The 12,450-nt window shown below is 44.8% G+C and overlaps 1 protein-coding gene across 5 annotated transcripts in view; it reads left to right on the forward strand.

Moving 5' to 3' along the window:
* Nucleotides 1–12,450, forward strand: part of MBOAT2 (membrane bound O-acyltransferase domain containing 2) — a 128,349-nt gene that overhangs the window by 55,819 nt on the left and 60,080 nt on the right. The window lies entirely within an intron of this gene.

A 12,450-nucleotide genomic window follows, 5' to 3' on the forward strand; every position in this document is an offset into this window, starting at 1 on the left:
GGAGGCAAAACAGCAGGCACATGGTGTCTGTTTTGTTTTCTGAATATAGTGCAGCACCTAGGAGGTTGTATGTTCTCAGTAAGCATTTATCGAATGAATGAATGAATGAATGATACCGTGACTTCTGCATGACTGCAAGCTCTTTCCCAGTAGTCTCCTCGAGCCCTTGTTGCTGGGCTGCAGCCTCTGCCTCCTGTAGAGCCCTGACCTCCACCTCGGGGCTGCCAGCATAGTAGCTCTGTCTCCTGTTCTACCTGCAGCAAAGTCCCGGATCTCATTCTTGAACCTGGACATAGGTGCTGGACTTCCCTTCCATCTCTGTCCCTGGGGTGGGAGGGGAGTGCGGAGTGGGAGGAGGGAAGCACAATGGATGGGAATGGGGGAGTGGGTGTAGGCCTTGGAAGAGGAGGGGCAGTAGAAGTGTGTTGCAGGCATACCCGCCTGGAATTAGGGAAGCATTTTCCCGGAGAAGGCAGCACTGTGTGGCTGGGCCCTGTGCTATTCTGATGTGCTAAATAAGCCTTTGTGGACAGGCGTGGGAACCTAAGCGCCTTTCGTGTTAGTTTTTTGTTTTCTAACTTTTCTATGGGAAAACTTATTTTGAGTTCTGAAAATTCTCAGACTTCTGGAACACAGCACAAGGGACTGCCATTATTTAAATACAAAGAGCAGAAATGTGGGATGATTACAGCAGGAAGAGTAGAAAAGCCCGTTAACTGAGAGAAGTTCACCTGAAGTATTTTCATTATAACTTGGCACGTAATTTTCAACAAAACAAATGGTCTAGAGAAAAAAACGTAGAAGGTGTAGATATATACAGTAAACTTGTACCTGTCTGATGGGTTGCCAAGCTGTGGACGGGATTATATCGTAAGAGGTGTAGGAAAGTAGTTTTAAATTTACCATTATATATCGCCCCACCTCCCCCACCAATTTGAACAAACATATCTTGTTTGCCTCGGTGTTTCCAGAAACTTACAGATAATGGAGATAGGGTCCTTACCCTGTGAAATGCACTTTGGGTTGGAGACGTTAAGATAGTCGCACAACAGATACTTGTTTGCTTGTGCTGGGACCCAGTGCTGCACACGAGGACGTGCTCTGTCTCAGCGAGATGCTTACTGTCACACTCCCAATCGCATTGCGATGAGTGTTAGAAAAGAAGAATGTACTCAGGGCTGGGGAAGCATAAAGGAGGGAGCGGCTGGCTTGGAAAGTAGTCAAACGCAGACCATGTGTGCGTCACCCATTCACTACATGTTCAGTAGAATGAAACAGTTGGAAACAGTACAGATATTTGGTGCTAAGTAGAAATTATGCGAAAGTGTATTTTTAAGACTTGAGACGTATTGACAAATACTTTCCTCAGCTGCCTCCTTTATGGATGATGACAAACAGCAGGCTAGGTCATGAGCAGAGACCCAATTCGGACTCTTGCACCGGATGGCCTTAGTGGTTGACCGGATGAGCACTGGTTTGGAGTATGGGTTTGAATTCAGACTCTTTGGTTTGGGACCTTGGCCAAGTCACTTCACTTTTTGGGGTCTAAATGAGATTAAACTGGTGACTCAGCTAAAGAGCACATGCCTCCCTCCTTCGTACTCTGGGTGTCCAGGTGAGCTTTTGTTTGCATACAGGGTTCGGCCAGGAGGAAGAGTTGTTCACATTCCGGACGATCTGCTCTCAGAGGTCATTCTTAGTTACAGATATTCTGCTGGGGATTTTTCCTCCTGATACCATGTCAGAGCTTGCTGTAAGTGCTCAATGCCATCACGCGGAGTGCTGTGCGCTGGAATTCATCCTGTCTTCTTCCCAGAAAATGAACTCGGTGGGGATCTTTTACTTATTTTTTGGTCCCATTGTTGAGCATATAGATGATAGAAGCTCTCGGTAGGTGAGGTTATCTTTTCTGTTCTGTTGAATAAGTATTTTGTGACTCTTGCTTTTGAATATTTTTTTCATCTGCTTTTGGTTTCGTATTTCCAGACAAGATTATACTCGTTCCTGCTACAGCGCTCCACGGCTTGACTTACAGCTCTCTTCCTGGTTCCTGCCCCCTTCCTCCGTGTTCTTCTGCCCCTTAGGCTCTTGTAGAGCAGCAGCCCCGGGGGTCGGGGTGGGGTTAGGGAAAGAAGAGGCAGTTACAGCTGCTCTGGCCGTTATCTCAGTCCAGGAGGACCCCAAAGAGCAGACCGTCCAGGTTTGTTTCCACCTGTTACCTGCCAGTACTAACAAGACTCCTGCAGAATGGATTCCTGGATAAAAATGTCGTTAGGAACTGCCCCAACTCTATGAGGACGGAATGATGATCTCGGAAATGGCATCTGGCAGGCAGAAACCTCAAGTCACTTGAAAATTTGTCCTCATGAAGTTAATTAGCAGTGGTTCGTGGCTCAGCAGGAACTCTGGGGAAAATATTAACTTCACTGAGGACAATCTTATCCTCCCATGAGAGGGAATAACATGTGGCAGGAAGGAAACTGGACTCTTAGATGTTTTCTTTTATGCTCTCTGTGGACCATGTTTGGAAGCCTTGTAGTGGTTTGGGATAAAGATACAGGCTCTTTTGGTATTGCTGGGCTAGAAGTTGAATTTCAGTTGTAAAACCATAAGTAATTCTAAAATTGATTTATTTTTTATTTTTTATTAAAAAAATTTTTTTTAACATTTATTATTGAGAGACAGAGAGAGACAGAGCATGATCAGGGGAGGGGCCAAGAGACGGGGAGACAGAGAATCCGAAGCAGGCTCCAGGCTCTGAGCTGTCAGCACAGAGCCGGATGCAGGGCTGGAACTCACAAACCGCGAGATCATGACCTGAGCCGAAGTCGGATGCTTAACCGATGGAGCCACCCAGGCGCCCCAAAATTGGTTTTTTATGTTACCTTCTGTTTATAATAGGTAATGCTTCAGTAATTATTGTGTATCAGTCACTGTGCAAAGCACATGCACCGGCACTTAAGCCTTTGGAGGTACTGTGTCAGATCTGTTTCACGGGGAAACAGAGGTTAGTAAGTGATGGATCTGGGATTAGAACTAGGTGGGTGGGTCTGATTGCACCTGGGACTCAAACTTTTTGCTTCTAAGCATTATGATCATGAGGATGCATCATTAGAAAAGAAATACCCTAAGTTGATTGAGGAAAAGTAGTGAGAGCCAACAGGGAGAGGGTCCCCAGCAAAGGGTGAGTTTTGTGTGTTTGTTACTCTTCTGTAGAAGAAGGTTGCAGGTATCTTTATCTACAAAGGTGCAGTGCCCTGTGGCATATTGTGCTTAGGGTCTAAGGATTTTAAGTATGCTCAGTTCTCACAGGGAGGAAAAATTATTACTTGGTGATGGGTAATCGGATGTCCAGGTTCTGTCGGATTTCTGAAGAATCTTGAGGACATAGCATCGTTCCATAAAATCCTGCACTAAGGAAAGGCTGTGATTCAGATCCCTTTATACCATTTCACCAATACAGTCTCTTTTGGAGGTATTTGAAGTCCAAGTTTATTTCTAATCGTAAACTGGATCTCTCTGTTAAGATGGTTCAGTCATCCTTGAGCAAGTAAGGGAAGCTTTTTTTTTCCCTAGGCTTACGCAGGGTTTTTATATAAAGTAGGGGGATTACATCAATGTAGGGATGCTAATGAGACTAATACACCTCCCTTAGTAAATAAAGGTGTTACTTTGGGTGGTGCTATTCATCTGAATGTGTTAGAATAAAGAGAAATGTGCACAGATTGCTTGTTCGATGAGGTTCTGCCACATCAGGTCTGTCTAAAATGTCAGATTAATATCTTATTCCAAATTAATCAGTTAAAAAACAAAAGTTTTGGAGATATTATCCAATTAGGTGAATATATTCTTCTTTTTAAAAAACTAATTCTTGCATTATTAAAAATAACTAGAAAATTATAATAATTAAAAATAAGAGTGCTTTTCATTGGCAAAGTGTAAGGACTCATCTTCTGGTTTTGGGTACTTCTGGAGACTAATGTTACTTTTTTTAATTATTTTTTTATTTTATTTTTAATTTTTTAAAATTTACATCCGAATTGCATATAGTGCAACAATGATTTCAGTAGATTCCTGAGTGTCCCTTACCCATTTAGCCCCCTCCCCCCTCCCACACTCCCTCCTGTAACCCTCAGTTTGTTCTCCATATTTAGGAGTCTCTTCTGTTTTGTCCCCCTCCCAATATAAAAACTAATTTTACTTTTACATTAAGATCTTAATCCTTGCCAGGATGTTGAAAGAAACATTAAAAAGCTCACATAACTATGTATTAGAATGGTGAACAAACTCATTCAGTTATGCGTCATAACACATGCAACTTACATAAAATAGGTGGTCCTTGTTGAAGTTTTGTGAGGATAAAAGCTTTAGAGACTGGGTTGTTTGTTTGTTTTTTCACTTTTAGGTAAGAAATGGGGAAGTGGTTTTGGAAAATCAGGGCTTGCTAACTGATGAACCGCCTGTGGTGCGTTTCTACCATACATGTGTTGACATGTGTGAGCATTGTCTTCACGGTGTCAGAAGCAGTGTGACGCAATCAAGCCTTTGGACTCTGACTTTGGCATTTGAATGATGGAGCGGCTTCAGGTGCCAGTGACCTTGCGGAGTGCTTTTTACAAACATCCCATTTAACCACCCAACAGGGGTTGGGAGGGTGTAATTTATGTACAGACCATGAAACGGAGGTTCCAGAAGGCCAATTCACTAGAACACAGTCACAAAACCAGTAACTGTCACGCGTGGAGATCTGTGAAATTCCTGGATGTTGTTAGATTGTTTATTGACCGAAATTCTGCTCAAGGTTGTGTGTGTGTGTGTGTGTGTGTGTGTGTGTGTGTGTGTGTGTGTTTTACTTGGAGAAACAAAAATCGTTCACCTGTTTGGCAGATAGCACAAAAATCCTAGTTGTTTTTTGGAAGGATAGCAACCACCATTGAGCCTTTGTATTGTGAATGGCTTTATAAAGTACATAATAAATACAGATTTTAAAATGCTGTTTTAATGTGACAAGAAATAGATTTTAAAATACTTCTGAATAATTAATTTGTTAGGGAAAAAAGTGCTGACCTCCTCCTACTTGTTGCTAGCTTATTAAATAATTCATTTTAGAGCAATTATGGAAAGATAGAGGGTAATAGAAATGATGGGCATCTATTTTTTACAGTGAAAATTGAGCTTTTGTGTAAATTTCATGAAGGGGGCACCTGGGTGGCTCAGTCGGTTAAGCGTCTGACTCTTGACTTCCGCTCGGGTCATGATCTCGCACTCTGTGAGTTCGAGCCCCGTGTCGGGCTCTGTGCCCACAGCTTGGAGCCTGGAACCTGCTTTGGATTCTGTGTCTCCCTCTCTGTCCACGCCCCCTCTAATGCTCTGTCTCTCCCTCCTTCAAAAATAAATAAACATAAAAAAATATTTTTAAACCCCAGTAATTAGAGAGCTGTTATTTAGATTACTATGCAGAGCTTTTTTCTTAAACACCAGAGCTTTAAAATGGATAGAAAACAAACTTTAAAGGATTGCAAATAAAATCCAATGAAAGGGAAGAATAAAAGTTAAGAAGTGAATAGGGTAAAATCCCCAAAGGACAACAGAACTTTAATCGCTAATAAACTGATAATAGCTAAGTTACCATGAATAGCTAACATTTATTAAATCCAAATTCTATGTCAGATACACATTAAGTGCGGAAGTGAATTCGCATTTGGTCCTCACAACTGCCCTGTGCTCTCAGACTGTAAGCTCAGCTTCCCAGAGCTACATACCTCCCCCAGGTCTATACCCTGGTCCTCAGCAGGCTCTGAGTTTGAAACCAAATCTGTTCGGTGCCAGAGCCCACGCACCCAGCTACTAAACCCCGCTCTTCCCCCGCTGTATGTGTGTGGATTTTCTATGGGCAATGATCAGTGCCCCACCCATTTTATTTCAGGGTTGTTTTCCTTCATTGTTAACCTGTGTGTATAAAAGTAAAATAATTTAATCTTCGTTTGAACACTATTGGGAAGCTAACACTTGTAATTCTAATTCTTGGGTGAGTTTCTTAGTTTACCTGGGCTTCATCTGATGGCTTCTGTAAGTAAGTCATTTTTCCTACCCCCAATACCAATAGAACATACTTTTATTAGCAATAATATTTTCTATAGCAGTGTTTTTTACGGATAAAGGGAGGTTATATCAGAATTGAGGGGAATGAGATCATGATTTTGATATATTGCACCCCTCCTTCCCCACCAAACAATGAAACGAAACTGGCACCAGCAGAATTTGTTATTTGATCTAATTTTTGTGTCTGCTAACACGGGGCAGAGATTCTCCTGCGTCCCCACTTCTTTTCCGATCTGGGGGCTGATCTGGCTGGTCTGCTCTTTGTCCCTCTGGACTGCCATTGTCTGCCCCCCTCTCGATGAGGAGTTTGCAGAGTGCGGTCCAGAGACCCCAGGAGTCCTTGAGACCCTTGTAGGAGTGGGAAGGTCAGGATGGTTTCTGTGACGACATTTAGACGTGATTTGCCTTTTTCGTTTTCATTCTCTCACGGGTGCAGGATGGGGCTTTCTCCAGCCTGCTGTGTGATACCGCAGTAGAGCCCTTGCGGATTCAGCCGTTGTCTGTTAAGTCAGGGGTTACAGAGACTTGCACAAGCGTAACACATTGCCACTCTTCTCGTTAATTTTGTTTTGGTTTTAGAAAATATATTTGTCACAAAAATGTTTATATTGGCATGTAATAGGTGTATCGTTGTTCTTGAATTAAATATTTTTAAAATTCTCAGTTTTGGGCGCCTGGGTGGCTCAGTCGCTTAAGTGTCCAACTTCAGCTCAAGTCATGATCTCATAGTTCATGAGTTCGAGCTCCGCATCGGGCTCTGTGCTGACAGCTCAGAGCCTGGAGCCTGCTTTGGATTCTGTGTCTCCCTCTGTCTCTGCCCCTTCCCCACTCATGCTCTGTCTCTCTCTGTCTCTCAAAACTAAATAAATATAAAAAAAAAAAGTTTAGAAGTTCTGAGGGGTGCCTGGGTGGCTCAATCAGTTAAGTGTCTGACTCTCGATTTTGGTTCAGGTCATGATCTCACTGTTCATGGGTTCGAGCCATGGGTTCCAGCTCTGCACTGGCAGCATGAAGCCTGCTTGGGATTCTCTCTCTGCTCCTCCCCTGCTCTTTCTCTGTCTCTCTCTCTCTAAAAATAAATAAATTTTAGTAAATAAAAGTTCTGAGATGGAGATAAAGATAATTCTTGGCAGATGATCCTTAAGGATGCAGGGTGAGGTGTTTAGAAGTAGTAAGAGGGGGAGGAGGAGGGGAACGAGCCCTACGGGGAGGAGGCGTGAGCTGACTGTCTGCAGGTGTCCCCCCTCCACCCCCCGGCCAGAGAAGGGTGCTGGCCCTTCCCCTGCCCTGTGCGTTTCCGCACCCAGCCCTCGTTAGCACGGAGCGCCTCGTGGGCCTCGGCCCCCTGCTTCCTCGCTGACGTTCTCTCTGGCGTCGTCTTCCGGCTGAGCAGCCCAGGCCGATCCAGGATCCCTGCTGCTTCCTCGTCACCTCCACGCGTGGCCGTCACTAGGAACTCTTGGTGCTTTGGTTTCCTCTTGGCTTGTTCTGGGGGCGACACACTTGTGACGCATTTAAAACGGCACCTGCCATGTCATGAGCGCTCGTTAACTGCTGTCCCTTCCCTCCTGATGCCCCAAGTCCATCCTGCTCCGCAGCCTTGGACCTGGACGCTCACATTAGTCTGCCCACTGGCGGCCTGCCCTCTGCTCTGGCCACGACGGCCTTTTTAACTGTCTGCCCGACCGTGGCTCCCTTCTGCCTCGGATTCCGCGTTGGCTCTCTGCAGCTGGGCCGCTTGGCAGCGCCTCGGTGCCTTTGCCCTGCCTTCCTGCCCGCTCTGGGTCATGGCTCTCGCTCCCCGACCCGGACGGGCCCAGACGTGATGAGCCATTCGTAGTTGGAGCACACATTCTGCCGTCTCACGCTCGGTTCCTTTCTGTTTGCCGGGAGCCCCCACCGCAGCATGCGTTCCTGACGGTCAGACAGCGTGTGAGCTCTGGGCTGAAGCCCTTTCCCCTTTTCCTCTTAACCCCCTCCTGCCAGAATTAGGCCCCCTTCACCTTGAGCGGCCCCTGTGAGGTCGCATGTGGTGCTGTGCTGTACAGATCTGTTCACAGGCAGGGTCACGCTGTGGTTGAGGGCCCGGCTATAGAGCCACCCCACCCCGTCCTCACCCGCTTGGTAGCGTGGTCGCACCGTCTGGGTTACTTAGCCCGTCTCTACCCTCACTTTCCTCATTTGTACCTTAGGAGCAATAATAATTCGTACCTCATAGGACCGTAGCAGAGACTGAATGAGGTATACGGTATTTCATTAAATACAAGATGCCATTATACCGTTATTTTATGTACCACTAAAGAAGATTACTTGCTGCCGGTTGGGAGAGCATTCTTGATTTCACAGACGTTAAAACGTGAAAATGCAGGCGTATCAGATTCAGTGAGGTCCAGTTTGCAGATCCCCTGCGGCTTGCTGGGCGAGTGGCGGGCACGTGGTGGCCGGTGTGTGTCTGCCTCCCGTGCTAGACTTGGAACCTGAGAACACAGGGACTGAGCCACCTTCGATTTGTAACCTCAGAATCTCGCCAGAGATTAGCGAGCCAAATGTGTACTTGAACCCAGCCGAGTGGGCTCTGGGCACGAGCTGACCGATTTCTCGGACCTACAACCAGAGGGCAGGCCGAAGTCTGTACTTCTCCTTCCAGGTCCCCACTTGTGAGAAGTCCTGGCCGGCTCCGCTCTGGCTCGGCTCTCGTGGTGCCTTCTTCCCGTTCCCACTTCTTGGATCTTTGGCATTCTGAGCCAAAATGTGGATTATGGAAAACTGTAATTCACAGTCTCTCTTTTGCTTTTAAGAGCTTTGAAGAATTAATTGAATCACTTGTTTTCCTTTTCCTGCTTTTCTCCTATAAATTTTTTCGCCCTAAAGTGTAATAGAAAAAAGATGCGTGGTCTTTTGTGTTGGTGGGAAGGGGAGGGTCGGGACCCAGTGTTAAAATGCAGCCCCTGATGGACAGAGAGTGACAGATTCCTAATCTTCTGCTTGGTAGAGGCCCAAGATCTTTGAATTGGGGACGGGGAGGGGTGATGTGAAGCCTTTTCCAAGCATTCTTTTTTTCAGAGTCCTGGTTGTAGTAGCAACGAGAACAGACTGAAATCTGGATGCGTTTTTTTGTAGATAATTGTCTTTCTCAGTTGCTCCCAAGATTCTGTCATTCCATTGTTTGCCAGATGTAGTTCTTGATGTTATTGAAAGCTTTAAGTTTATGCATAATTATTGACTTACTAGGACAGGCTGAGTTGGGACTACTAATCAGATAATATTTTGAACTAGAATCCGAAGGTTTCAAATCTTTTTAAAAAATATTTATTTATTCTTGAGAGAGAGAGTGTGAGTGGGGGAGGGAGGCAGACAGAGAGGGGGAGAGAGAATCCCAAGCAGGCTCTGTGCTGTCAGCGTTGAACCTGATGTGGCACCCCATCCCACGAACCGTGAGATCGTGACCTGAACTGAAATCAAGATCCGGACCCTCAACCGACTTAGCCCCCAAAGGCCTTAAATCTTGACGTAAACTATAAAAGTCTGTATTTTGAAAGATGAGAGAATCTTAATGCCAGCAGCCCAAACCCAATTTTACTTGCATATTTGAGTCAACTTTGAGAACAATTAAGTGACTTTCATTATGTTACTGAGCCAGGTGTGGGAGCAAAAGTTGGATTTTACAAACCAAACCAACAGTGGGGTGGTTTGGTTCATTTCAGTCTTCTGTAAACAGTGTGAGGACAGGAAAGAACTGGGTGACTTCATGTATCAGTGTCACTATTTGTATGTGGTCCAGTGAATACAGCTAAGCTCCTTTCCAATTTCTCATGAATAAGGCTCTGTAAAAGAACACCCCAAATCCCTCATGACTTTTATTACATTTGTAGCTCAGTGAGATCTCTTTGTTCTGGCCGAGAGAACACCTGGTCAGGAAAGCAGGGCGATCACCCAGCAAGGCCGGACTTCCCAAGGGATGGTGAAGTTTTCTCAAGGAACGTAAGAGTGCCTGCACATCTCTAGGGAGGACTCAAGAGTGTCTTCTGGTCACCAGACACCAGAACCTGGTGCCCCTTAGCGGGGTGATCCTGAAGAGGTGGTTACTCTACCCTCAGGAGGACAGCAGCATCTGAAGTGCCCACTACCTCTGAATCCTGTGTGAACGTGGCACGGCTGCCCTTTGTGGGTAAAGCAGGTGGGGTTTTTGGTGTTTCACAACTCCTCTCTTAGAGTGGCAGATCTGGAGATGATCTCCCGTGCACAGAACTCAGTTCACTGTCCTCAGGGAGGTCTGGCAATCTGCTCTTGCCATGAAGACTTCGCCAGGTATGGGGAGCTTTCTTCTTGTCTGGGTCTGTGTTGGAAGTTTGATTTGATTTACCTCCCGCACATACAGCGTTTCTGTGCCAGCCTCCCCAAACCCCGTCCTGACTGACAGAGCTTCCAGCTACGGAGGAACAGAGAGGTTGGCAAATGTTTCCCTCCCCCAAACGGTTAGAAGACGGGACACACTTACCAAAACCATTTTAGGGCTCTGGAAATTTAACAAAACAAACAACATTTTGAGAAGCATTTATCCACCGAAAGAAACTGCTGAACTTGGAGTCAGCATAGTGGGAATCTGTGCTATTCTTGTCTGAGGTTCCCTCCACTCCTCGCCCCCTGGCAAAGTAACTCTGCTGGTGCAGGGCTGGCCAGGGGCAGCTGACTGGATGTGGAGTGGAGGGCAGAAACCCCGCACAGTGGCTGTTCCTCCAGCCCTGCTGTCCTGCGGACGTGGGGCATGCATCGAATAGAGAGATCCTGGAAATAAGAGAGCCATCAGGGGACTTGAGAAGATTTCCACGCGACGCTGGCTGTGGGGAGGCCCGAGAGGGCCTGGGGGAGAGTAAAAGCTGAGGCGACTTCACAAGTGCTGGACTGCTGCATGAGCTCTCTAACCCACATGTAGATACATAGGCAGAGGGCAGTGCCCTGCCGGCTGAAGGTATTTGGACATAAGCGCTTACTAAGCCCTGGCTGACCACTGAGCTATGCGGACACAGGGGCGACCCCTAGAGCGAGGCTGAAAAATAAAACCCAAGTCTTTGAAAAACTGAGCAGAGACATCAGCTGCTACGTGCCATGGGTGAGAAAGATCCAGCAGATTAAGTCCTGGCAAAAAAACCAAAAACAGCACGACAGCAATGCTCAAGGAAAAAAGGCAATCAAAATTGAGTTACTATATTATTTAATATGGCCAGTTTTAAACAAAAACTTAGGACAAACAAGGGAAAGGCAGTCAAATGAAACTGTCTCTAAATAGATGCAGATGTTGCATTTACCAAAGACTTTGAAGCGGCTGTTATGGATCCGTTCAAAGACATAACAGAAGATATGATGACCATGAGTCAACAAATAGGGAATATCACTAACAAAATAGAAAGTATTAATAAGAACTGGATTGAACCGACTTGAAAAGTTAATAACTGAAATGAAGAAACTTACTAGATGTGCTACACAGTGATTTGTGATGGCCAAAGGGTCTGTAAACTTAGAGATGGATCGATAGATATTAGCCAGCCTGTAGCACCGATGTAAAACATACTGAAGAAAAACAGCTTCTGAGTCCTGTGGGGTAACACCATGTATACCAAATAGTCCAAAAAGGGAGGTACAGAAGCAATTCCGTTCATAGCAACATCAAAAAGAATAAAATATTTTGGAATAAATTTAACAAAAGAACTGCAGTAACACTTGAAAACCACAGAACATCTCTGAGAGAAATTAAAGGAGATTAAATGGGAGCGCCTGGCCAGCTCCATCCAAAGAGCGTGTGACTCTTGATCTTGGGGTTGTGAGTTCAAGCCCCATGTTGGGCGTAGAGCATACTCAAACAAACAAATACATACATACATACACAAATACATAATACATACATACATACATACATACATCATACATACATAAATACATAGTGCATAATACACACATGCATAAATACATAAATACATCATACGTACATAAATATACATACATGCATAAATGCATACATAATACATAAATACATAATACATGCATAAATACATCATACACAATGCATAAGTACATCATATATACATGCATAAATACATCATGCATGCATAAATGTATAATACACACATACATAAATACATAATACACGCGTGAATATATAATACATGCATAAATACATCATGCATACATGCATAAATACATCATAGTACATAAATACATCATATGTACATGCACAAATACATCATACGTACATAAATACATCATATGTACACGCATAAATGCATCATACGTACATAAATACATCATACGTACATGCATAGATACATCATGCATGCATAAATGCATAATACA

The sequence above is a fragment of the Acinonyx jubatus genome, chromosome A3, assembly GCF_027475565.1.
Source record: "Acinonyx jubatus isolate Ajub_Pintada_27869175 chromosome A3, VMU_Ajub_asm_v1.0, whole genome shotgun sequence".
In the NCBI taxonomy this organism is placed as follows: domain Eukaryota; kingdom Metazoa; phylum Chordata; class Mammalia; order Carnivora; family Felidae; genus Acinonyx; species Acinonyx jubatus.